At 44.7% G+C, this 24,095-nt stretch overlaps 9 non-coding genes across 9 annotated transcripts; all 9 read right to left on the bottom strand.

Annotated features, from left to right (window-relative positions):
• Positions 1 to 9,556: 9,556 nt before the first annotated feature.
• Positions 9,557 to 9,644, bottom strand: trnay-gua (transfer RNA tyrosine (anticodon GUA)). Its single transcript is given in 2 exon segments — positions 9,557 to 9,592; positions 9,608 to 9,644. It is a non-coding gene; the product is annotated as a tRNA-Tyr (tRNA).
• Positions 9,645 to 10,791: 1,147 nt separating this feature from the next.
• trnay-gua (transfer RNA tyrosine (anticodon GUA)) lies at positions 10,792 to 10,879 on the bottom strand. The gene is given in 2 exon segments: positions 10,792 to 10,827; positions 10,843 to 10,879. It is a non-coding gene; the product is annotated as a tRNA-Tyr (tRNA).
• A 3,029-nt stretch (positions 10,880 to 13,908) lies between these two features.
• Positions 13,909 to 13,996, bottom strand: trnay-gua (transfer RNA tyrosine (anticodon GUA)). The gene is given in 2 exon segments: positions 13,909 to 13,944; positions 13,960 to 13,996. It is a non-coding gene; the product is annotated as a tRNA-Tyr (tRNA).
• A 1,147-nt stretch (positions 13,997 to 15,143) lies between these two features.
• Positions 15,144 to 15,231, bottom strand: trnay-gua (transfer RNA tyrosine (anticodon GUA)). The gene is given in 2 exon segments: positions 15,144 to 15,179; positions 15,195 to 15,231. It is a non-coding gene; the product is annotated as a tRNA-Tyr (tRNA).
• A 1,795-nt stretch (positions 15,232 to 17,026) lies between these two features.
• On the bottom strand, positions 17,027 to 17,114 carry trnay-gua (transfer RNA tyrosine (anticodon GUA)). The gene is given in 2 exon segments: positions 17,027 to 17,062; positions 17,078 to 17,114. It is a non-coding gene; the product is annotated as a tRNA-Tyr (tRNA).
• A 1,147-nt stretch (positions 17,115 to 18,261) lies between these two features.
• Positions 18,262 to 18,349, bottom strand: trnay-gua (transfer RNA tyrosine (anticodon GUA)). Its single transcript is given in 2 exon segments — positions 18,262 to 18,297; positions 18,313 to 18,349. It is a non-coding gene; the product is annotated as a tRNA-Tyr (tRNA).
• Positions 18,350 to 19,496: 1,147 nt separating this feature from the next.
• trnay-gua (transfer RNA tyrosine (anticodon GUA)) lies at positions 19,497 to 19,584 on the bottom strand. Its single transcript is given in 2 exon segments — positions 19,497 to 19,532; positions 19,548 to 19,584. It is a non-coding gene; the product is annotated as a tRNA-Tyr (tRNA).
• Positions 19,585 to 20,145: 561 nt separating this feature from the next.
• trnay-gua (transfer RNA tyrosine (anticodon GUA)) lies at positions 20,146 to 20,233 on the bottom strand. Its single transcript is given in 2 exon segments — positions 20,146 to 20,181; positions 20,197 to 20,233. It is a non-coding gene; the product is annotated as a tRNA-Tyr (tRNA).
• A 2,374-nt stretch (positions 20,234 to 22,607) lies between these two features.
• Positions 22,608 to 22,695, bottom strand: trnay-gua (transfer RNA tyrosine (anticodon GUA)). The gene is given in 2 exon segments: positions 22,608 to 22,643; positions 22,659 to 22,695. It is a non-coding gene; the product is annotated as a tRNA-Tyr (tRNA).
• Positions 22,696 to 24,095: the final 1,400 nt, after the last annotated feature.

The raw sequence follows: 24,095 nt of genomic DNA, 5'->3' as shown, positions 1-24,095 counted from the left end.
AACCAACCTCTCCACTCACCGGACCCTTTTGATCACTCGACTAAGCATGCCTCTCCTTAATGTCAATATGTCTTGTCCATTTCTGTTCTGGTTAGTGTTTATTGGCTTATTTCACTGTAGAGCCTCTAGTCCTGCTCACTATACCTTATCCAACCTATTAGTTCCACCACCCACACATGCAATGACATCTCCTGGTTTCAACGATGTTTCTAGAGACAATATCTCTCTCTTCATCACTCAATACCTAGGTTTACCTCCACTGTATTCACATCCTACCATACATTTGTCTGTACATTATACCTTGATGCTATTTTATCGCCCCCAGAAACCTCCTTTTACTCTATGTTCCAGACGTTCTAGACGACCAATTCTCATAGCTTTTAGCCGTACCCTTATTCTACTCCTCCTATGTTCCTCTGGCGATGTAGAGGTGAATCCAGGCCCTGCAGTGCCTAGCTCCACTCCTATTCCCCAGGCGCTCTCTTTTGACGACTTCTGTAACCGTAATAGCCTTGGTTTCATGCATGTTAACATTAGAAGCCTCCTCCCTAAGTTTGTTCTATTCACTGCTTTAGCACACTCTGCCAACCCGGATGTTCTAGCTGTGTCTGAATCCTGGCTTAGGAAGACCACCAAAAACTCAGACATTTTAATTCCAAACTACAACATTTTCAGACAAGATAGAACTGCCAAAGGGGGCGGTGTTGCAATCTACTGCAAAGATAGCCTGCAGAGTTCTGTCCTACTATCCAGGTCTGTACCCAAACAATTTGAACTTCTACTTTTAAAAATCCACCTCTCTAAAAACAAGTCTCTCACCGTTGCCGCCTGCTATAGACCACCCTCTGCCCCCAGCTGTGCTCTGGACACCATATGTGAACTGATTGCCCCCCATCTATCTTCAGAGTTCGTGCTGCTAGGCGACCTAAACTGGAACATGCTTAACACCCCAGCCATCCTACAATCTAAACTTGATGCCCTCAATCTCACACAAATAATCAATGAACCTACCAGGTACCTCCCCAAAACCTTAAACACGGGCACCCTCATAGATATCATCCTAACCAACTTCCCCTCTAAATACACCTCTGCTGTCTTCAACCAAGATCTCAGCGATCACTGCCTCATTGCCTGCATCCGTAATGGGTCAGCGGTCAAACGACCTCCACTCATCACTGTAAAACGCTCCCTGAAACACTTCTGCGAGCAGGCCTTTCTAATCGACCTGGCCGGGGTATCCTGGAAGGATATTGATCTCATCCCGTCAGTAGAGGATGCCTGGATATTTTTTTTAAATGCCTTCCTAACCATCTTAAATAAACATGCCCCATTTAAGAAATTTAGAACCAGGAACAGATATAGCCCTTGGTTCTCCCCAGACCTGACTACCCTTAACCAACACAAAAACATCCTATGGCGTTCTGCATTAGCATCGAACAGCCCCCGTGATATGCAGCTGTTCAGGGAAGCTAGAAATCATTATACACAGGCAGTTAGAAAAGCCAAGGCTAGCTTTTTCAAGCAGAAATTTGCTTCCTGCAACACTAACTCAAAACAGTTCTGGGACACTGTAAAGTCCATGGAGAATAAGAACACCTCCTCCCAGCTGCCCACTGCACTGAAGATAGGAAACACTGTCACCACTGATAAATCCACCATAATTGAGAATTTCAATAAGCATTTCTCTACGGCTGGCCATGCTTTCCACCTGGCTACTCCTACCCCGGACAACAGCACTGCACCCCCAACAGCAACTCGCCCAAGCCTTCCCCATTTCTCCTTCTCCCAAATCCATTCAGCTGATGTTCTGAAAGAGCTGCAAAATCTGGACCCCTACAAATCAGCCGGGCTAGACAATCTGGACCCTTTCTTTCTAAAATTATCTGCCGAAATTGTTGCCACCCCTATTACTAGCCTGTTCAACCTCTCTTTCGTGTTGTCTGAGATTCCCAAAGATTGGAAAGCAGCTGCGGTCATCCCCCTCTTCAAAGGGGGGGACACTCTTGACCCAAACTGCTACAGACCTATATCTATTCTACCGTGCCTTTCTAAGGTCTTCGAAAGCCAAGTCAACAAACAGATTACCGACCATTTCGAATCTCACCATACCTTCTCTGCTATGCAATCCGGTTTCAGAGCTGGTCATGGGTGCACCTCAGCCACGCTCAAGGTCCTAAACGATATCTTAACCGCCATCGATAAGAAACATTACTGTGCAGCCGTATTCATTGATCTGGCCAAGGCTTTCGACTCTGTCAATCACCATATCCTCACCGGCAGACTCGACAGCCTTGGTTTCTCAAATGATTGCCTCGCCTGGTTCACCAACTACTTCTCTGATAGAGTTCAGTGTGTCAAATCGGAGGGTCTGCTGTCCGGACCTCTGGCAGTCTCTATGGGGGTGTCACAGGGTTCAATTCTTGGACCGACTCTCTTCTCTGTATACATCAATGAGGTCGCTCTTGCTGCTGGTGAGTCCCTGATCCACCTCTACGCAGACGACACCATTCTGTATACTTCCGGCCCTTCTTTGGACACTGTGTTAACAACCCTCCAGGCAAGCTTCAATGCCATACAACTCTCCTTCCGTGGCCTCCAATTGCTCTTAAATACAAGTCAAACTAAATGCATGCTCTTCAACCGATCGCTACCTGCACCTACCCGCCTGTCCAACATCACTACTCTGGACGGCTCTGACTTAGAATACGTGGACAACTACAAATACTTAGGTGTCTGGTTAGACTGTAAACTCTCCTTCCAGACCCATATCAAACATCTCCAATCCAAAGTTAAATCTAGAATTGGCTTCCTATTTCGCAACAAAGCATCCTTCACTCATGCTGCCAAACATACCCTTGTAAAACTGACCATCCTACCAATCCTCGACTTTGGCGATGTCATTTACAAAATAGCCTCCAATACCCTACTCAACAAATTGGATGCAGTCTATCACAGTGCAATCCGTTTTATCACCAAAGCCCCATATACTACCCACCATTGCGACCTGTACGCTCTCGTTGGCTGGCCCTCGCTTCATACTCGTCGCCAAACCCACTGGCTCCATGTCATCTACAAGACCCTGCTAGGTAAAGTCCCCCCTTATCTCAGCTCGCTGGTCACCATAGCATCTCCCACCTGTAGCACACGCTCCAGCAGGTATATCCCTCTAGTCACCCCCAAAACCAATTCTTTCTTTGGCCGCCTCTCCTTCCAGTTCTCAGCTGCCAATGACTGGAACGAACTACAAAAATCTCTGAAACTGGAAACACTTATCTCCCTCACTAGCTTTAAGCACCAACTGTCAGAGCAGCTCACAGATTACTGCACCTGTACATAGCCCACCTATAATTTAGCCCAAACAACTACCTCTTTCCCAACTGTATTTAATTTTAATTAATTTATTTATTTTGCTCCTTTGCACCCCATTATTTTTTATTTCTACTTTGCACATTCTTCCATTGCAAAACTACCATTCCAGTATTTTACTTGCTATATTGTATTTACTTTGCCATCATGGCCTTTTTTGCCTTTACCTCCCTTCTCACCTCATTTGCTCACATTGTATATAGACTTGTTTATACTGCATTATTGACTGTATGTTTGTTTTTACTCCATGTGTAACTCTGTGTCGTTTTATCTGTCGAACTGCTTTGCTTTATCTTGGCCAGGTCGCAATTGTAAATGAGAACTTGTTCTCAACTTGCCTACCTGGTTAAATAAAGGTAAAATAAATAAAAATAAAAATAAATAAATAAAAAAAGCACCTGAAATTTAGGGCCAGGCTTCTTTATGAGCTCAGACCGAGTAAGCTACGGTCTAGCGGGGCATCTCGTTGAACTCGGCACAGCCTAGAGATTATGGTAATGCCATTGCAGGCTCTGAGTGTCTTTAAGTACAGCACTTTGTCACTCCATCCTTGCTGTGTGTGTGTGTGTGTGTGTGTGTGTGTGTGTGTGTGTGTGTGTGTGTGTGAGAGAGAGCTTTTCTTTGACATCTGTTGGGAGAAATGACTGACTTACAGTTCATGGGGGTTGCCTAATCACACATATGAAGTTTTGAAAAGATTTGACCTTTTTAACCCTTGGAAACAGCCACTATGACACCATTTAAAGCACTTCCGGTTGGCACAGGAAGCTATAAATAAACTCATATCCTGATTGGCGTATGCCTTTATAGAATCCTGAGTTATAAGTCTTTACGCTAAGAACTGAGTTATTTATGGAGGGTTTAGTGAGTGTAAGAGAGCTTTTCTTTGACATCTGTTGGGAGAAATGACTGACTTACAGTTCATGAGGGTTGCCTAATCACACATATGACGTTTTGAAAAGACTTTCAACAGGAAGTTGAAAGTGAGCACATATCCTCCTTGGGGTAGGCACTTATAGAATATTGAGTTTTAAGTCTTTATGTTAAGAACAGACTTATGTACAGAGGGTTGAATGAGTGTGTGTTATTTCAGAAATTCACAGAAAATCACTGAAATCTCGCAATTTTTTCTTAACTGACTTGCCTGGTGAAATAAAAACATACATTGTATGATTTCTCTTATATTATGACAGATAAATGGCTGTTTCTTTTTTTCCTGACACCGTAGGTTCATTTACTTTGACGTGAAGCGGTAAAATTAGCGCTCTATTTTCATTTTTGACCTTTAATCCCAGAAAAATGGCCATAACTCAAAAACCCTTGAGGCCTCGACGCCATCTTGTTCGGGGCCAACTGCCCATTATGCCAAACCTATGCTCACCAAGTTTCGTCTTCGTGAGTGGTGATGTTCTTCTGGGATTTACCGGGATAGCGGAAAAATGACCAATATTTGAACATTTTATAAAACGGAAACCAAATTTCCGAGAGACTTCGTTTGATGACTTCCCGGAAGATCCGGCCCCCGTGCACGGCCCGCTGCCGTCCGCGAATTTTAGAAACGTTGGCGGACGTCTAGCAAGGGACCGTATGCAATGTGGACTTTCTCACTAACCATATGGCGAATGTCAAAATGTTCCCTTAAGGAACAGTGACATAAGGATTGTTGCAATTTCAAATACACTCCGCGACTTTACCAACTGTCCTATGGAAGATCAACAAGTTATGAATTCGGCGCTCTCAGGGAAAGATAATATGTTTGTCAAACACAAGTCAAAGTGCACTGCTGTCAAAATTTGGGGCAAGCCACAAGAAAAAAAGACACTCGAGTAAGAGTTGACCCAGCAACCTAAGGAGTGCTGCAATTATCACCTACAGTCCTCCTCTCTACCAACTGAGCTACAGAAGGTGGACAATTATCTCCAACAGCCATGGCCTAGATGGTAATAAGTTCAGATGATGCATATGTTCCTTCTTAAAATATGATCTATTATCTGCTTAGTGTGGTGGTTTCATGGAGATGCCGGGGATTGATCCCAGGTCCTCATACATCCAAAGTATTCGCTCTTGCGCTGAGCTACATCCCCTTAGAATGCCAGTCATTGCATTTTGGGATAGTGAAAAGTGAGCCGAGGGTAATGAATTATTTTTTGCCCTTGTCTCAGGATGGTAAGTCGGGGGTTGAAGATATCGCTCTAGTGGCGTGGGGGCTGTGCTTTGGCAAAGTGTGTGGGGTTATATCCTGCCTGTTTGGCCCTGTCCGGGGGTATCGTCGGACGGGGCCACAGTGTCTCCCGACCCCTCCTGTCTCAGCTTCCAGTATTTATGCTGCAGTAGTTTGTGTGTCGGGGGGCTAGGGTCAGTCTGTTATATCTGGAGTATTTCTCCTGTCTTATCCGGTGTCCTGTGTCTATTTATGCATGCTCTCTCTAATTCTCTCTCTCTTTCTCTCTTCTTCGCTCTTTCTTTCTCTTGGAGAAGGATCTGGGCCATAAGACCATGCCTCAGGTCTTCCTGGCCTGATGACTCCTTGCTGTCCCCAGTCCACCTGGCTGTGCTGCTGCACCAGTTTCAAGTGTTCTGCCTGCGGCTATGGAACCCTGACCAGTTCACCGGACGTGCTACCTGTCGCAGACCTGCTGTTTTCAACTCTCTAGAGACAGCAGGAGCGGTAGAGATACTCTGAATGATCAGCAATTTTATTTATTTTTTTATTTTACCTTTATTTAACCAGGTAGGCAAGTTGAGAACAAGTTCTCATTTACAATTGCGACCTGGCCAAGATAAAGCAAAGCAGTTCGACAGATAAAACGACACAGAGTTACACATGGAGTAAAAACAAACATACAGTCAATAATGCAGTATAAACAAGTCTATATACAATGTGAGCAAATGAGGTGAGAAGGGAGGTAAAGGCAAAAAAAGGCCATGATGGCAAAGTAAATACAATATAGCAAGTAAAATACTGGAATGGTAGTTTTGCAATGGAAGAATGTGCAAAGTAGAAATAAAAAAATAATGGGGTGCAAAGGAGCAAAATAAATAAATAAATAAAAATTAAATACAGTTGGGAAAGAGGTAGTTGTTTGGGCTAAATTTTAGGTGGGCTATGTACAGGTGCAGTAATCTGTGAGCTGCTCTGACAGTTGGTGCTTAAAGCTAGTGAGGGAGATAAGTGTTTCCAGTTTCAGAGATTTTTGTAGTTCGTTCCAGTCATTGGCAGCAGAGAACTGGAAGGAGAGGCGGCCAAAGAAAGAATTGGTCTTGGGGGTGACTAGAGAGATATACCTGCTGGAGCGTGTGCTACAGGTGGGAGATGCTATGGTGACCAGCGAGCTGAGATAAGGGGGGACTTTACCTAGCAGGGTCTTGTAGATGACATGGAGCCAGTGGGTTTGGCGACGAGTATGAAGCGAGGGCCAGCCAACGAGAGCGTACAGGTCGCAATGGTGGGTAGTATATGGGGCTTTGGTGATAAAACGGATTGCACTGTGATAGACTGCATCCAATTTGTTGAGTAGGGTATTGGAGGCTATTTTGTAAATGACATCGCCAAAGTCGAGGATTGGTAGGATGGTCAGTTTTACAAGGGTATGTTTGGCAGCATGAGTGAAGGATGCTTTGTTGCGAAATAGGAAGCCAATTCTAGATTTAACTTTGGATTGGAGATGTTTGATATGGGTCTGGAAGGAGAGTTTACAGTCTAACCAGACACCTAAGTATTTGTAGTTGTCCACGTATTCTAAGTCAGAGCCGTCCAGAGTAGTGATGTTGGACAGGCGGGTAGGTGCAGGTAGCGATCGGTTGAAGAGCATGCATTTAGTTTTACTTGTATTTAAGAGCAATTGGAGGCCACGGAAGGAGAGTTGAAAATGAAAAGCCAACTGACATTTACTTCTGATGTGCTGAACTGTTGCACTGTGATTATTAGTTTTTGACCCTGCTGGTCATCCATGAACATTTGAACATCTTGGCCATGTTTTGTTATAATCGCTACCCGGAACAGCCAGACGATGACTGGCCACCCCTCACAGCCTGGTTCCTCTCTAGGTTTTTTCTGTTTCTGAACAGCACTTTGTGACATCAGCTGATGTAAGAAGGACTTTATAAAAATATTTGATGACTTCCCGGTAGGTCCGGCCCTGCCGCTTGGCCCGACGCCGTCCGCGACTTTTACAAACGTTTGAACCAGGTCAACAAGTTATGAATTCGGTGATCTCAGGGAAAGATAATATGTTTGTCAAACACAAGTCAAAGTGAACTGCTGTCAAAAGTTGGAGCAAGCGACAAGAAAAAATACACTACTTCGAGCCAGATTTCAAACAGCGACCTAAGGATTGCTACAATTACCACCTACAGTCCTCTGCTCTACCAACTGAGCTATCGAAGGTGGACAACTAACTCCAAAAGCCATGACCTAGATGGTAAGAAGTTCTGCTGACCCTGCTGGTCATCCATGAACATTTGAACATCTTGGCCATGTTTTGTTATAATCGCTACCCGGAACAGCCAGACGATGACTGGCCACCCCTCACAGCCTGGTTCCTCTCTAGGTTTTTTCCTAGGTTTTGGTCTTTCTGGGGAGTTTTTCCTAGCCACCGTGCTTCTACACCTGCATTGCTTGCTGTTTGGGGTTTTAGGCTGGGTTTCTGAACAGCACTTTGTGACATCAGCTGATGTAAGAAGGACTTTATAAAAATATTTGATTGATTTGATTGTCAAGTTAAAGTGCACTGCTGTCAAAAACCGCTGAAAAAGTTATCCTCCTTTGAGCCAGTGTGAGCCAGTGACATAAGGATTGTTGCAATGTCAAATACACTCCGCGACTTTACCAACTGTCCTATGGAAGGTCAAAAAGTTATGAATTCGGGGATCTCAGGGAAAGATAATATGTTTCTCAAAACAAGTCAAAGTGCACTGCTGTCAAAAGTTGGAGCAAGCGACAAGAAAAAATACACTCCTTCGAGCAAGATTTGAACCAGCAACCTAAGGATTTCTACAATTATCACCTACTGTCCTCCGCTCTACCAACTGAGCTATCGAAGATGGACAAGTAATTCCAAAAGCCATGACCTAGATGGTAAGACGTTCTGCTGACCCTGCTGGTCATCCATGAACATCTTGGCCATGTTTTGTTATAATCGATACCCGGAACAGCCAGACGATGACTGGCCACCCCTCACAGCCTGGTTCCTCTCTAGGTTTTTTCCTAGGTTTTGGCCTTTCTGGGGAGTTTTTCCTAGCCACCGTGCTTCTACACCTGCATTGCTTGCTGTTTGGGGTTTTAGGCTGGGTTTCTGAACAGCACTTTGTGACATCAGCTGATGTAAGAAGGACTTTATAAAAATATTTGATGACTTCCCGGTAGGTCCGGCCCTGCCGCTTGGCCCGACGCCGTCCGCGACTTTTACAAACGTTTGAACCAGGTCAACAAGTTATGAATTCGGTGATCTCAGGGAAAGATAATATGTTTGTCAAACACAAGTCAAAGTGCACTGCTGTCAAAAGTTGGAGCAAGCGACAAGAAAAATTACACTACTTCATGCCAGATTTCAAACAGCGACCTAAGGATTGCTACAATTACCACCTACAGTCCTCCGCTCTACCAACTGAGCTATCGAAGGTGGACAACTAACTCCAAAAGCCATGACCTAGATGGTAAGAAGTTCTGCTGACCCTGCTGGTCATCCATGAACATTTGAACATCTTGGCCATGTTTTGTTATAATCGCTACCCGGAACAGCCAGACGATGACTGGCCACCCCTCACAGCCTGGTTCCTCTCTAGGTTTTTTCCTAGGTTTTGGTCTTTCTGGGGAGTTTTTCCTAGCCACCGTGCTTCTACACCTGCATTGCTTGCTGTTTGGGGTTTTAGGCTGGGTTTCTGAACAGCACTTTGTGACATCAGCTGATGTAAGAAGGACTTTATAAAAATATTTGATTGATTTGATTGTCAAGTTAAAGTGCACTGCTGTCAAAAACCGCTGAAAAAGTTATCCTCCTTTGAGCCAGTGTGAGCCAGTGACATAAGGATTGTTGCAATTTCAAATACACTCCGCGACTTTACCAACTGTCCTATGGAAGGTCAACAAGTTATGAATTCGGTGATCTCAGGGAAAGATAATATGTTTGTCAAACACAAGTCAAAGTGCACTGCTGTCAAAAGTTGGAGCAAGCGACAAGAAAAAATACACTCCTTCGAGCCGGATTTGAACCAGCGATCTAAGGATTGCTACGATTATCACTTACAGTCCTCCGCTCTACCAACTGAGCTATCGAAGGTGGACAAGTAACTCAAAAAGCCATAACCTAGATGGTAAGAAGTTCTGCTGACCCTGCTGGTCATCCATGAACATCTTGGCCATGTTTTGTTATAATCGATACCCGGAACAGCCAGACGATGACTGGCCACCCCTCACAGCCTGGTTCCTCTCTAGGTTTTTTCCTAGGTTTTGGCCTTTCTGGGGAGTTTTTCCTAGCCACCGTGCTACTACACCTGCATTGCTTGCTGTTTGGGGTTTTAGGCTGGGTTTCTGAACAGCACTTTGTGACATCAGCTGATGTAAGAAGGACTTTATAAAAATATTTGATGACTTCCCGGTAGGTCCGGCCCTGCCGCTTGGCCCGACGCCGTCCGCGACTTTTACAAACGTTTGAACCAGGTCAACAAGTTATGAATTCGGTGATCTCAGGGAAAGATAATTTGTTTGTCAAACACAAGTCAAAGTGCACTGCTGTCAAAAGTTGGAGCAAGTGACAAGAAAAATTACACTACTTCATGCCAGATTTCAAACAGCGACCTAAGGATTGCTACAATTACCACCTACAGTCCTCCGCTCTACCAACTGAGCTATCGAAGGTGGACAACTAACTCCAAAAGCCATGACCTAGATGGTAAGAAGTTCTGCTGACCCTGCTGGTCATCCATGAACATTTGAACATCTTGGCCATGTTTTGTTATAATCGCTACCCGGAACAGCCAGACGATGACTGGCCACCCCTCACAGCCTGGTTCCTCTCTAGGTTTTTTCCTAGGTTTTGGTCTTTCTGGGGAGTTTTTCCTAGCCACCGTGCTTCTACACCTGCATTGCTTGCTGTTTGGGGTTTTAGGCTGGGTTTCTGAACAGCACTTTGTGACATCAGCTGATGTAAGAAGGACTTTATAAAAATATTTGATTGATTTGATTGTCAAGTTAAAGTGCACTGCTGTCAAAAACCGCTGAAAAAGTTATCCTCCTTTGAGCCAGTGTGAGCCAGTGACATAAGGATTGTTGCAATTTCAAATACACTCCGCGACTTTACCAACTGTCCTATGGAAGGTCAACAAGTTATGAATTCGGTGATCTCAGGGAAAGATAATATGTTTGTCAAACACAAGTCAAAGTGCATTGCTGTCAAAAGTTGGAGCAAGCGACAAGAAAAGATACACTCCTTCGAGCCGGATTTGAACCAGCGACCTAAGGATTGCTACGATTATCACCTACAGTCCTCCGGTCTACCAACTGAGATATCGAAGGTGGACAAGTAACTCGAAAAGCCATAACCTAGATGGTAAGACGTTCTGCTGACCCTGCTGGTCATCCATGAACATCATGGCCATGTTTTGTTATAATCGCTACCCGGAACAGCCAGACGATGACTGGCCACCCCTCACAGCCTGGTTCCTCTCTAGGTTTTTTCCTAGGTTTCGGCCTTTCTGGGGAGTTTTTCCTAGCCACCGTGCTTCTACACCTGCATTGCTTGCTGTTTGGGGTTTTAGGCTGGGTTTCTGAACAGCACTTTGTGACATCAGCTGATGTAAGAAGGACTTTATAAAAATATTTGATTGATTTGATTGTCAAGTTAAAGTGCACTGCTGTCAAAAACCGCTGAAAAAGTTATCCTCCTTTGAGCCAGTGTGAGCCAGTGACATAAGGATTGTTGCAATGTCAAATACACTCCGCGACTTTACCAACTGTCCTATGGAAGGTCAAAAAGTTATGAATTCGGGGATCTCAGGGAAAGATAATATGTTTCTCAAAACAAGTCAAAGTGCACTGCTGTCAAAAGTTGGAGCAAGCGACAAGAAAAAATACACTCCTTCGAGCAAGATTTGAACCAACAACCTAAGGATTTCTACAATTATCACCTACAGTCCTCCGCTCTACCAACTGAGCTTTCGAAGATGGACAAGTAATTCCAAAAGCCATGACCTAGATGGTAAGACGTTCTGCTGACCCTGCTGGTCATCCATGAACATCTTGGCCATGTTTTGTTATAATCGATACCCGGAACAGCCAGACGATGACTGGCCACCCCTCACAGCCTGGTTCCTCTCTAGGTTTTTTCCTAGGTTTTGGCCTTTCTGGGGAGTTTTTCCTAGCCACCGTGCTTCTACACCTGCATTGCTTGCTGTTTGGGGTTTTAGGCTGGGTTTCTGAACAGCACTTTGTGACATCAGCTGATGTAAGAAGGACTTTATAAAAATATTTGATGACTTCCCGGTAGGTCCGGCCCTGCCGCTTGGCCCGACGCCGTCCGCGACTTTTACAAACGTTTGAACCAGGTCAACAAGTTATGAATTCGGTGATCTCAGGGAAAGATAATATGTTTGTCAAACACAAGTCAAAGTGCACTGCTGTCAAAAGTTGGAGCAAGCGACAAGAAAAAATACACTACTTCGAGCCAGATTTCAAACAGCGACCTAAGGATTGCTACAATTACCACCTACAGTCCTCTGCTCTACCAACTGAGCTATCGAAGGTGGACAACTAACTCCAAAAGCCATGACCTAGATGGTAAGAAGTTCTGCTGACCCTGCTGGTCATCCATGAACATTTGAACATCTTGGCCATGTTTTGTTATAATCGCTACCCGGAACAGCCAGACGATGACTGGCCACCCCTCACAGCCTGGTTCCTCTCTAGGTTTTTTCCTAGGTTTTGGTCTTTCTGGGGAGTTTTTCCTAGCCACCGTGCTTCTACACCTGCATTGCTTGCTGTTTGGGGTTTTAGGCTGGGTTTCTGAACAGCACTTTGTGACATCAGCTGATGTAAGAAGGACTTTATAAAAATATTTGATTGATTTGATTGTCAAGTTAAAGTGCACTGCTGTCAAAAACCGCTGAAAAAGTTATCCTCCTTTGAGCCAGTGTGAGCCAGTGACATAAGGATTGTTGCAATGTCAAATACACTCCGCGACTTTACCAACTGTCCTATGGAAGGTCAAAAAGTTATGAATTCGGGGATCTCAGGGAAAGATAATATGTTTCTCAAAACAAGTCAAAGTGCACTGCTGTCAAAAGTTGGAGCAAGCGACAAGAAAAAATACACTCCTTCGAGCAAGATTTGAACCAGCAACCTAAGGATTTCTACAATTATCACCTACTGTCCTCCGCTCTACCAACTGAGCTATCGAAGATGGACAAGTAATTCCAAAAGCCATGACCTAGATGGTAAGACGTTCTGCTGACCCTGCTGGTCATCCATGAACATCTTGGCCATGTTTTGTTATAATCGATACCCGGAACAGCCAGACGATGACTGGCCACCCCTCACAGCCTGGTTCCTCTCTAGGTTTTTTCCTAGGTTTTGGCCTTTCTGGGGAGTTTTTCCTAGCCACCGTGCTTCTACACCTGCATTGCTTGCTGTTTGGGGTTTTAGGCTGGGTTTCTGAACAGCACTTTGTGACATCAGCTGATGTAAGAAGGACTTTATAAAAATATTTGATGACTTCCCGGTAGGTCCGGCCCTGCCGCTTGGCCCGACGCCGTCCGCGACTTTTACAAACGTTTGAACCAGGTCAACAAGTTATGAATTCGGTGATCTCAGGGAAAGATAATATGTTTGTCAAACACAAGTCAAAGTGCACTGCTGTCAAAAGTTGGAGCAAGCGACAAGAAAAATTACACTACTTCATGCCAGATTTCAAACAGCGACCTAAGGATTGCTACAATTACCACCTACAGTCCTCCGCTCTACCAACTGAGCTATCGAAGGTGGACAACTAACTCCAAAAGCCATGACCTAGATGGTAAGAAGTTCTGCTGACCCTGCTGGTCATCCATGAACATTTGAACATCTTGGCCATGTTTTGTTATAATCGCTACCCGGAACAGCCAGACGATGACTGGCCACCCCTCACAGCCTGGTTCCTCTCTAGGTTTTTTCCTAGGTTTTGGTCTTTCTGGGGAGTTTTTCCTAGCCACCGTGCTTCTACACCTGCATTGCTTGCTGTTTGGGGTTTTAGGCTGGGTTTCTGAACAGCACTTTGTGACATCAGCTGATGTAAGAAGGACTTTATAAAAATATTTGATTGATTTGATTGTCAAGTTAAAGTGCACTGCTGTCAAAAACCGCTGAAAAAGTTATCCTCCTTTGAGCCAGTGTGAGCCAGTGACATAAGGATTGTTGCAATTTCAAATACACTCCGCGACTTTACCAACTGTCCTATGGAAGGTCAACAAGTTATGAATTCGGTGATCTCAGGGAAAGATAATATGTTTGTCAAACACAAGTCAAAGTGCACTGCTGTCAAAAGTTGGAGCAAGCGACAAGAAAAAATACACTCCTTCGAGCCGGATTTGAACCAGCGATCTAAGGATTGCTACGATTATCACTTACAGTCCTCCGCTCTACCAACTGAGCTATCGAAGGTGGACAAGTAACTCAAAAAGCCATAACCTAGATGGTAAGAAGTTCTGCTGACCCTGCTGGTCATCCATGAACATCTTGGCCATGTTTTGTTATAATCGATACCCGGAACAGCCAGACGATGACTGGCCACCCCTCACAGCCTGGTTCCTCTCTAGGTTTTTTCCTAGGTTTTGGCCTTTCTGGGGAGTTTTTCCTAGCCACCGTGCTACTACACCTGCATTGCTTGCTGTTTGGGGTTTTAGGCTGGGTTTCTGAACAGCACTTTGTGACATCAGCTGATGTAAGAAGGACTTTATAAAAATATTTGATGACTTCCCGGTAGGTCCGGCCCTGCCGCTTGGCCCGACGCCGTCCGCGACTTTTACAAACGTTTGAACCAGGTCAACAAGTTATGAATTCGGTGATCTCAGGGAAAGATAATATGTTTGTCAAACACAAGTCAAAGTGCACTGCTGTCAAAAGTTGGAGCAAGTGACAAGAAAAATTACACTACTTCATGCCAGATTTCAAACAGCGACCTAAGGATTGCTACAATTACCACCTACAGTCCTCCGCTCTACCAACTGAGCTATCGAAGGTGGACAACTAACTCCAAAAGCCATGACCTAGATGGTAAGAAGTTCTGCTGACCCTGCTGGTCATCCATGAACATTTGAACATCTTGGCCATGTTTTGTTATAATCGCTACCCGGAACAGCCAGACGATGACTGGCCACCCCTCACAGCCTGGTTCCTCTCTAGGTTTTTTCCTAGGTTTTGGTCTTTCTGGGGAGTTTTTCCTAGCCACCGTGCTTCTACACCTGCATTGCTTGCTGTTTGGGGTTTTAGGCTGGGTTTCTGAACAGCACTTTGTGACATCAGCTGATGTAAGAAGGACTTTATAAAAATATTTGATTGATTTGATTGTCAAGTTAAAGTGCACTGCTGTCAAAAACCGCTGAAAAAGTTATCCTCCTTTGAGCCAGTGTGAGCCAGTGACATAAGGATTGTTGCAATTTCAAATACACTCCGCGACTTTACCAACTGTCCTATGGAAGGTCAACAAGTTATGAATTCGGTGATCTCAGGGAAAGATAATATGTTTGTCAAACACAAGTCAAAGTGCATTGCTGTCAAAAGTTGGAGCAAGCGACAAGAAAAGATACACTCCTTCGAGCCGGATTTGAACCAGCGACCTAAGGATTGCTACGATTATCACCTACAGTCCTCCGGTCTACCAACTGAGATATCGAAGGTGGACAAGTAACTCGAAAAGCCATAACCTAGATGGTAAGACGTTCTGCTGACCCTGCTGGTCATCCATGAACATCATGGCCATGTTTTGTTATAATCGCTACCCGGAACAGCCAGACGATGACTGGCCACCCCTCACAGCCTGGTTCCTCTCTAGGTTTTTTCCTAGGTTTCGGCCTTTCTGGGGAGTTTTTCCTAGCCACCGTGCTTCTACACCTGCATTGCTTGCTGTTTGGGGTTTTAGGCTGGGTTTCTGAACAGCACTTTGTGACATCAGCTGATGTAAGAAGGACTTTATAAAAATATTTGATTGATTTGATTGTCAAGTTAAAGTGCACTGCTGTCAAAAACCGCTGAAAAAGTTATCCTCCTTTGAGCCAGTGTGAGCCAGTGACATAAGGATTGTTGCAATGTCAAATACACTCCGCGACTTTACCAACTGTCCTATGGAAGGTCAAAAAGTTATGAATTCGGGGATCTCAGGGAAAGATAATATGTTTCTCAAAACAAGTCAAAGTGCACTGCTGTCAAAAGTTGGAGCAAGCGACAAGAAAAAATACACTCCTTCGAGCAAGATTTGAACCAACAACCTAAGGATTTCTACAATTATCACCTACAGTCCTCCGCTCTACCAACTGAGCTTTCGAAGATGGACAAGTAATTCCAAAAGCCATGACCTAGATGGTAAGACGTTCTGCTGACCCTGCTGGTCATCCATGAACATCTTGGCCATGTTTTGTTATAATCGATACCCGGAACAGCCAGACGATGACTGGCCACCCCTCACAGCCTGGTTCCTCTCTAGGTTTTTTCCTAGGTTTTGGCCTTTCTGGGGAGTTTTTCCTAGCCACCGTGCTTCTACACCTGCATTGCTTGCTGTTTGGGGTTTTAGGCTGGGTTTCTGAACAGCACTTTGTGACATCAGCTGATGTAAGAAGGACTTTATAAAAATATTTGATGACTTCCCGGTAGGTCCGGCCCTGCCGCTTGGCCCGACGCCGTCCGCGACTTTTACAAACGTTTGAACCAGGTCAACAAGTTATGAATTCGGTGATCTCAGGGAAAGATAATATGTTTGTCAAACACAAGTCAAAGTGCACTGCTGTCAAAAGTTGGAGCAAGCGACAAGAAAAATTACACTACTTCATGCCAGATTTCAAACAGCGACCTAAGGATTGCTACAATTACCACCTACAGTCCTCCGCTCTACCAACTGAGCTATCGAAGGTGGACAACTAACTCCAAAAGCCATGACCTAGATGGTAAGAAGTTCTGCTGACCCTGCTGGTCATCCATGAACATTTGAACATCTTGGCCATGTTTTGTTATAATCGCTACCCGGAACAGCCAGACGATGACTGGCCACCCCTCACAGCCTGGTTCCTCTCTAGGTTTTTTCCTAGGTTTTGGTCTTTCTGGGGAGTTTTTCCTAGCCACCGTGCTTCTACACCTGCATTGCTTGCTGTTTGGGGTTTTAGGCTGGGTTTCTGAACAGCACTTTGTGACATCAGCTGATGTAAGAAGGACTTTATAAAAATATTTGATTGATTTGATTGTCAAGTTAAAGTGCACTGCTGTCAAAAACCGCTGAAAAAGTTATCCTCCTTTGAGCCAGTGTGAGCCAGTGACATAAGGATTGTTGCAATTTCAAATACATTCCGCGACTTTACCAACTGTCCTATGGAAGGTCAACAAGTTATGAATTCGGTGATCTCAGGGAAAGATAATATGTTTGTCAAACACAAGTCAAAGTGCACTGCTGTCAAAAGTTGGAGCAAGCGACAAGAAAAAATACACTCCTTCGAGCCGGATTTGAACCAGCGATCTAAGGATTGCTACGATTATCACCTACAGTCCTCCGCTCTACCAACTGAGCTATCGAAGGTGGACAACTAACTCAAAAAGCCATAACCTAGATGGTAAGAAGTTCTGCTGACCCTGCTGGTCATCCATGAACATCTTGGCCATGTTTTGTTATAATCGATACCCGGAACAGCCAGACGATGACTGGCCACCCCTCACAGCCTGGTTCCTCTCTAGGTTTTTTCCTAGGTTTTGGCCTTTCTGGGGAGTTTTTCCTAGCCACCGTGCTACTACACCTGCATTGCTTGCTGATTGGGGTTTTAGGCTGGGTTTCTGAACAGCACTTTGTGACATCAGCTGATGTAAGAAGGACTTTATAAAAATATTTGATGACTTCCCGGTAGGTCCGGCCCTGCCGCTTGGCCCGACGCCGTCCGCGACTTTTACAAACGTTTGAACCAGGTCAACAAGTTATGAATTCGGTGATCTCAGGGAAAGATAATATGTTTGTCAAACACAAGTCAAAGTGCACTGCTGTCAAAAGTTGGAGCAAGCGACAAGAAAAATTACACTACTTCATGCCAGATTTCAAACAGCGACCTAAGGATTGCTACAATTACCACCTACAGTCCTCCGCTCTACCAACTGAGCTATCGAAGGTGGACAACTAACTCCAAAAGCCATGACCTAGATGGTAAGAAGTTCTGCTGACCCTGCTGGTCATCCATGAACATTTGAACATCTTGGCCATGTTTTGTTATAATCGCTACCCGGAACAGCCAGACGATGACTGGCCACCCCTCACAGCCTGGTTCCTCTCTAGGTTTTTTCCTAGGTTTTGGTCTTTCTGGGGAGTTTTTCCTAGCCACCGTGCTTCTACACCTGCATTGCTTGCTGTTTGGGGTTTTAGGCTGGGTTTCTGAACAGCACTTTGTGACATCAGCTGATGTAAGAAGGACTTTATAAAAATATTTGATTGATTTGATTGTCAAGTTAAAGTGCACTGCTGTCAAAAACCGCTGAAAAAGTTATCCTCCTTTGAGCCAGTGTGAGCCAGTGACATAAGGATTGTTGCAATTTCAAATACACTCCGCGACTTTACCAACTGTCCTATGGAAGGTCAACAAGTTATGAATTCGGTGATCTCAGGGAAAGATAATATGTTTGTCAAACACAAGTCAAAGTGCACTGCTGTCAAAAGTTGGAGCAAGCGACAAGAAAAAATACACTCCTTCGAGCCGGATTTGAACCAGCGATCTAAGGATTGCTATGATTATCACCTACAGTCCTCCGCTCTACCAACTGAGCTATCGAAGGTGGACAAGTAACTCAAAAAGCCATAACCTAGATGGTAAGAAGTTCTGCTGACCCTGCTGGTCATCCATGAACATCTTGGCCATGTTTTGTTATAATCGATACCCGGAACAGCCAGACGATGACTGGCCACCCCTCACAGCCTGGTTCCTCTCTAGGTTTTTTCCTAGGTTTTGGCCTTTCTGGGGAGTTTTTCCTAGCCACCGTGCTACTACACCTGCATTGCTTGCTGTTTGGGGTTTTAGGCTGGGTTTCTGAACAGCACTTTGTGACATCAGCTGATGTAAGAAGGACTTTATAAAAATATTTGATGACTTCCCGGTAGGTCCGGCCCTGCCGCTTGGCCCGACGCCGTCCGCGACTTTTACAAACGTTTGAACCAGGTCAACAAGTTATGAATTCGGTGATCTCAGGGAAAGATAATATGTTTGTCAAACACAAGTCAAAGTGCACTGCTGTCAAAAGTTGGAGCAAGCGACAAGAAAAATTACACTACTTCATGCCAGATTTCAAACAGCGACCTAAGGATTGCTACAATTACCACCTACAGTCCTCCGCTCTACCAACTGAGCTATCGAAGGTGGACAACTAACTCCAAAAGCCATGACCTAGATGGTAAGAAGTTCTGCTGACCCTGCTGGTCATCCATGAACATTTGAACATCTTGGCCATGTTTTGTTATAATCGCTACCCGGAACAGCCAGACGATGACTGGCCACCCCTCACAGCCTGGTTCCTCTCTAGGTTTTTTCCTAGGTTTTGGTCTTTCTGGGGAGTTTTTCCTAGCCACCGTGCTTCTACACCTGCATTGCTTGCTGTTTGGGGTTTTAGGCTGGGTTTCTGAACAGCACTTTGTGACATCAGCTGATGTAAGAAGGACTTTATAAAAATATTTGATTGATTTGATTGTCAAGTTAAAGTGCACTGCTGTCAAAAACCGCTGAAAAAGTTATCCTCCTTTGAGCCAGTGTGAGCCAGTGACATAAGGATTGTTGCAATGTCAAATACACTCCGCGACTTTACCAACTGTCCTATGGAAGGTCAACAAGTTATGAATTCGGTGATCTCAGGGAAAGATAATATGTTTGTCAAACACAAGTCAAAGTGCACTGCTGTCAAAAGTTGGAGCAAGCGACAAGAAAAAATACACTCCTTCGAGCCGGATTTGAACCAGCGATCTAAGGATTGCTACGATTATCACCTACAGTCCTCCGCTCTACCAACTGAGCTATCGAAGGTGGACAAGTAACTCAAAAAGCCATAACCTAGATGGTAAGAAGTTCTGCTGACCCTGCTGGTCATCCATGAACATCTTGGCCATGTTTTGTTATAATCGATACCCGGAACAGCCAGACGATGACTGGCCACCCCTCACAGCCTGGTTCCTCTCTAGGTTTTTTCCTAGGTTTTGGTCTTTCTGGGGAGTTTTTCCTAGCCACCGTGCTTCTACACCTGCATTGCTTGCTGTTTGGGGTTTTAGGCTGGGTTTCTGAACAGCACTTTGTGACATCAGCTGATGTAAGAAGGACTTTATAAAAATATTTGATTGATTTGATTGTCAAGTTAAAGTGCACTGCTGTCAAAAACCGCTGAAAAAGTTATCCTCCTTTGAGCCAGTGTGAGCCAGTGACATAAGGATTGTTGCAATTTCAAATACACTCCGCGACTTTACCAACTGTCCTATGGAAGGTCAACAAGTTATGAATTCGGTGATCTCAGGGAAAGATAATATGTTTGTCAAACACAAGTCAAAGTGCACTGCTGTCAAAAGTTGGAGCAAGCGACAAGAAAAAATACACTCCTTCGAGCCGGATTTGAACCAGCGATCTAAGGATTGCTACGATTATCACCTACAGTCATCCGCTCTACCAACTGAGCTATCGAAGGTGGACAAGTAACTCAAAAAGCCATAACCTAGATGGTAAGAAGTTCTGCTGACCCTGCTGGTCATCCATGAACATCTTGGCCATGTTTTGTTATAATCGATACCCGGAACAGCCAGACGATGACTGGCCACCCCTCACAGCCTGGTTCCTCTCTAGGTTTTTTCCTAGGTTTTGGCCTTTCTGGGGAGTTTTTCCTAGCCACCGTGCTACTACACCTGCATTGCTTGCTGTTTGGGGTTTTAGGCTGGGTTTCTGAACAGCACTTTGTGACATCAGCTGATGTAAGAAGGACTTTATAAAAATATTTGATGACTTCCCGGTAGGTCCGGCCCTGCCGCTTGGCCCGACGCCGTCCGCGACTTTTACAAACGTTTGAACCAGGTCAACAAGTTATGAATTCGGTGATCTCAGGGAAAGATAATATGTTTGTCAAACACAAGTCAAAGTGCACTGCTGTCAAAAGTTGGAGCAAGCGACAAGAAAAATTACACTACTTCATGCCAGATTTCAAACAGCGACCTAAGGATTGCTACAATTACCACCTACAGTCCTCCGCTCTACCAACTGAGCTATCGAAGGTGGACAACTAACTCCAAAAGCCATGACCTAGATGGTAAGAAGTTCTGCTGACCCTGCTGGTCATCCATGAACATTTGAACATCTTGGCCATGTTTTGTTATAATCGCTACCCGGAACAGCCAGACGATGACTGGCCACCCCTCACAGCCTGGTTCCTCTCTAGGTTTTTTCCTAGGTTTCGGCCTTTCTGGGGAGTTTTTCCTAGCCACCGTGCTTCTACACCTGCATTGCTTGCTGTTTGGGGTTTTAGGCTGGGTTTCTGAACAGCACTTTGTGACATCAGCTGATGTAAGAAGGACTTTATAAAAATATTTGATTGATTTGATTGTCAAGTTAAAGTGCACTGCTGTCAAAAACCGCTGAAAAAGTTATCCTCCTTTGAGCCAGTGTGAGCCAGTGACATAAGGATTGTTGCAATGTCAAATACACTCCGCGACTTTACCAACTGTCCTATGGAAGGTCAAAAAGTTATGAATTCGGTGATCTCAGGGAAAGATAATATGTTTCTCAAAACAAGTCAAAGTGCACTGCTGTCAAAAGTTGGAGCAAGCGACAAGAAAAAATACACTCCTTCGAGCAAGATTTGAACCAGCAACCTAAGGATTTCTACAATTATCACCTACAGTCCTCCGCTCTACCAACTGAGCTTTCGAAGATGGACAAGTAATTCCAAAAGCCATGACCTAGATGGTAAGACGTTCTGCTGACCCTGCTGGTCATCCATGAACATCTTGGCCATGTTTTGTTATAATCGATACCCGGAACAGCCAGACGATGACTGCCACCCCTCACAGCCTGGTTCCTCTCTAGGTTTTTCCTAGGTTTTGGCCTTTCTGGGGAGTTTTTCCTAGCCACCGTGCTTCTACACCTGCATTGCTTGCTGTTTGGGGTTTTAGGGCTGGGTTTCTGAACAGCACTTTGTGACATCAGCTGATGTAAGAAGGACTTTATAAAAATATTTGATGACTTCCCGGTAGGTCCGGCCCTGCCGCTTGGCCCGACGCCGTCCGCGACTTTACAAACGTTTGAACCAGGTCAACAAGTTATGAATTCGGTGATCTCAGGGAAAGATAATATGTTTGTCAAACACAAGTCAAAGTGCACTGCTGTCAAAAGTTGGAGCAAGCGACAAGAAAATTACACTACTTCATGCCAGATTTCAAACAGCGACCTAAGGATTGCTACAATTACCACCTACAGTCCTCCGCTCTACCAACTGAGCTATCGAAGGTGGACAACTAACTCCAAAAGCCATGACCTAGATGGTAAGAAGTTCTGCTGACCCTGCTGGTCATCCATGAACATTTGAACCTTGGCCATGTTTTGTTATAATCGCTACCCGGAACAGCCAGACGATGACTGGCCACCCCTCACAGCCTGGTTCCTCTCTAGGTTTTTTCCTAGGTTTTGGTCTTTCTGGGGAGTTTTTCCTAGCCACCGTGCTTCTACACCTGCATTGCTTGCTGTTTGGGGTTTTAGGCTGGGTTTCTGAACAGCACTTTGTGACATCAGCTGATGTAAGAAGGACTTTATAAAATATTTGATTGATTTGATTGTCAAGTTAAAGTGCACTGCTGTCAAAAACCGCTGAAAAAGTTATCCTCCTTTGAGCCAGTGTGAGCCAGTGACATAAGGATTGTTGCAATTTCAATACACTCCGCGACTTTACCAACTGTCCTATGGAAGGTCAACAAGTTATGAATTCGGTGATCTCAGGGAAAGATAATATGTTTGTCAAACACAAGTCAAAGTGCACTGCTGTCAAAAGTTGGAGCAAGCGACAAGAAAAAATACACTCCTTCGAGCCGGATTTGAACCAGCGATCTAAGGATTGCTACGATTATCACCTACAGTCCTCCGCTCTACCAACTGAGCTATCGAAGGTGGACAAGTAACTCAAAAAGCCATAACCTAGATGGTAAGAAGTTCTGCTGACCCTGCTGGTCATCCATGAACATCTTGGCCATGTTTTGTTATAATCGATACCCGGAACAGCCAGACGATGACTGGCCACCCCTCACAGCCTGGTTCCTCTCTAGGTTTTTTCCTAGGTTTTGGCCTTTCTGGGGAGTTTTTCCTAGCCACCGTGCTACTACACCTGCATTGCTTGCTGTTTGGGGTTTTAGGCTGGGTTTCTGAACAGCACTTTGTGACATCAGCTGATGTAAGAAGGACTTTATAAAAATATTTGATGACATCCGGTAGGTCCGGCCCTGCGCTTGGCCCGACGCCGTCCGCGACTTTTACAAACGTTTGAACCAGGTCAACAAGTTATGAATTCGGTGATCTCAGGGAAAGATAATATGTTTGTCAAACACAAGTCAAAGTGCACTGCTGTCAAAAGTTGGAGCAAGCGACAAGAAAAATTACACTACTTCATGCCAGATTTCAAACAGCGACCTAAGGATTGCTACAATTACCACCTACAGTCCTCCGCTCTACCAACTGAGCTATGGAAGGTGGACAACTAACTCCAAAAGCCATGACCTAGATGGTAAGAAGTTCTGCTGGACCCTGCTGGTCACCATGAACATTTGAACTCTTGGCCATGTTTGTTATAATCGCTACCCGGAACAGCCAGACGATGACTGGCCACCCCTCACAGCCTGGTTCCTCTCTAGGTTTTTTCCTAGGTTTGGTCTTTCTGGGGATTTTTCCTAGCCACCGTGCTTCTACACCTGCATTGCTTGCTGTTTGGGGTTTTAGGCTGGGTTTCTGAACAGCACTTTGTGACATCAGCTGATGTAAGAAGGACTTTATAAAAATATTTGATTGATTTGATTGTCAAGTTTAAGTGCACTGCTGTCAAAAACCGCTGAAAAAGTTATCCTCCTTTGAGCCAGTGTGAGCCAGTGACATAAGGATTGTTGCAATTTCAAATACACTCCGCGACTTTACCAACTGTCCTATGGAAGGTCAACAAGTTATGAATTCGGTGATCTCAGGGAAAGATAATATGTTTGTCAAACCACAAGTCAAAGTGCATTGCTGTCAAAAGTTGGAGCAAGCGACAAGAAAATATACACTCCTTCGAGCCGGATTTGAACCAGCGACCTAAGGATTGCTACGATTATCACCTACAGTCCTCCGGTCTACCAATGAGATATCGAAGGTGGACAAGTAACTCGAAAGCCATAACCTAGATGGTAAGAAGTTCTGCTGACCCTGCTGGTCATCCATGAACATCTTGGCCATGTTTTGTTATAATCGATACCCGGAACAGCCAGACGATGACTGGCCACCCCTCACAGCCTGGTTCCTCTCTAGGTTTTTTTCCTAGGTTT

The sequence above is a fragment of the Oncorhynchus kisutch genome, linkage group LG17, assembly GCF_002021735.2.
Source record: "Oncorhynchus kisutch isolate 150728-3 linkage group LG17, Okis_V2, whole genome shotgun sequence".
Classification (NCBI taxonomy): domain Eukaryota; kingdom Metazoa; phylum Chordata; class Actinopteri; order Salmoniformes; family Salmonidae; genus Oncorhynchus; species Oncorhynchus kisutch.
The sequence above is the reverse complement of the archived record's forward strand: the minus strand, read 5'-3'. Positions and strand labels throughout refer to the sequence as shown.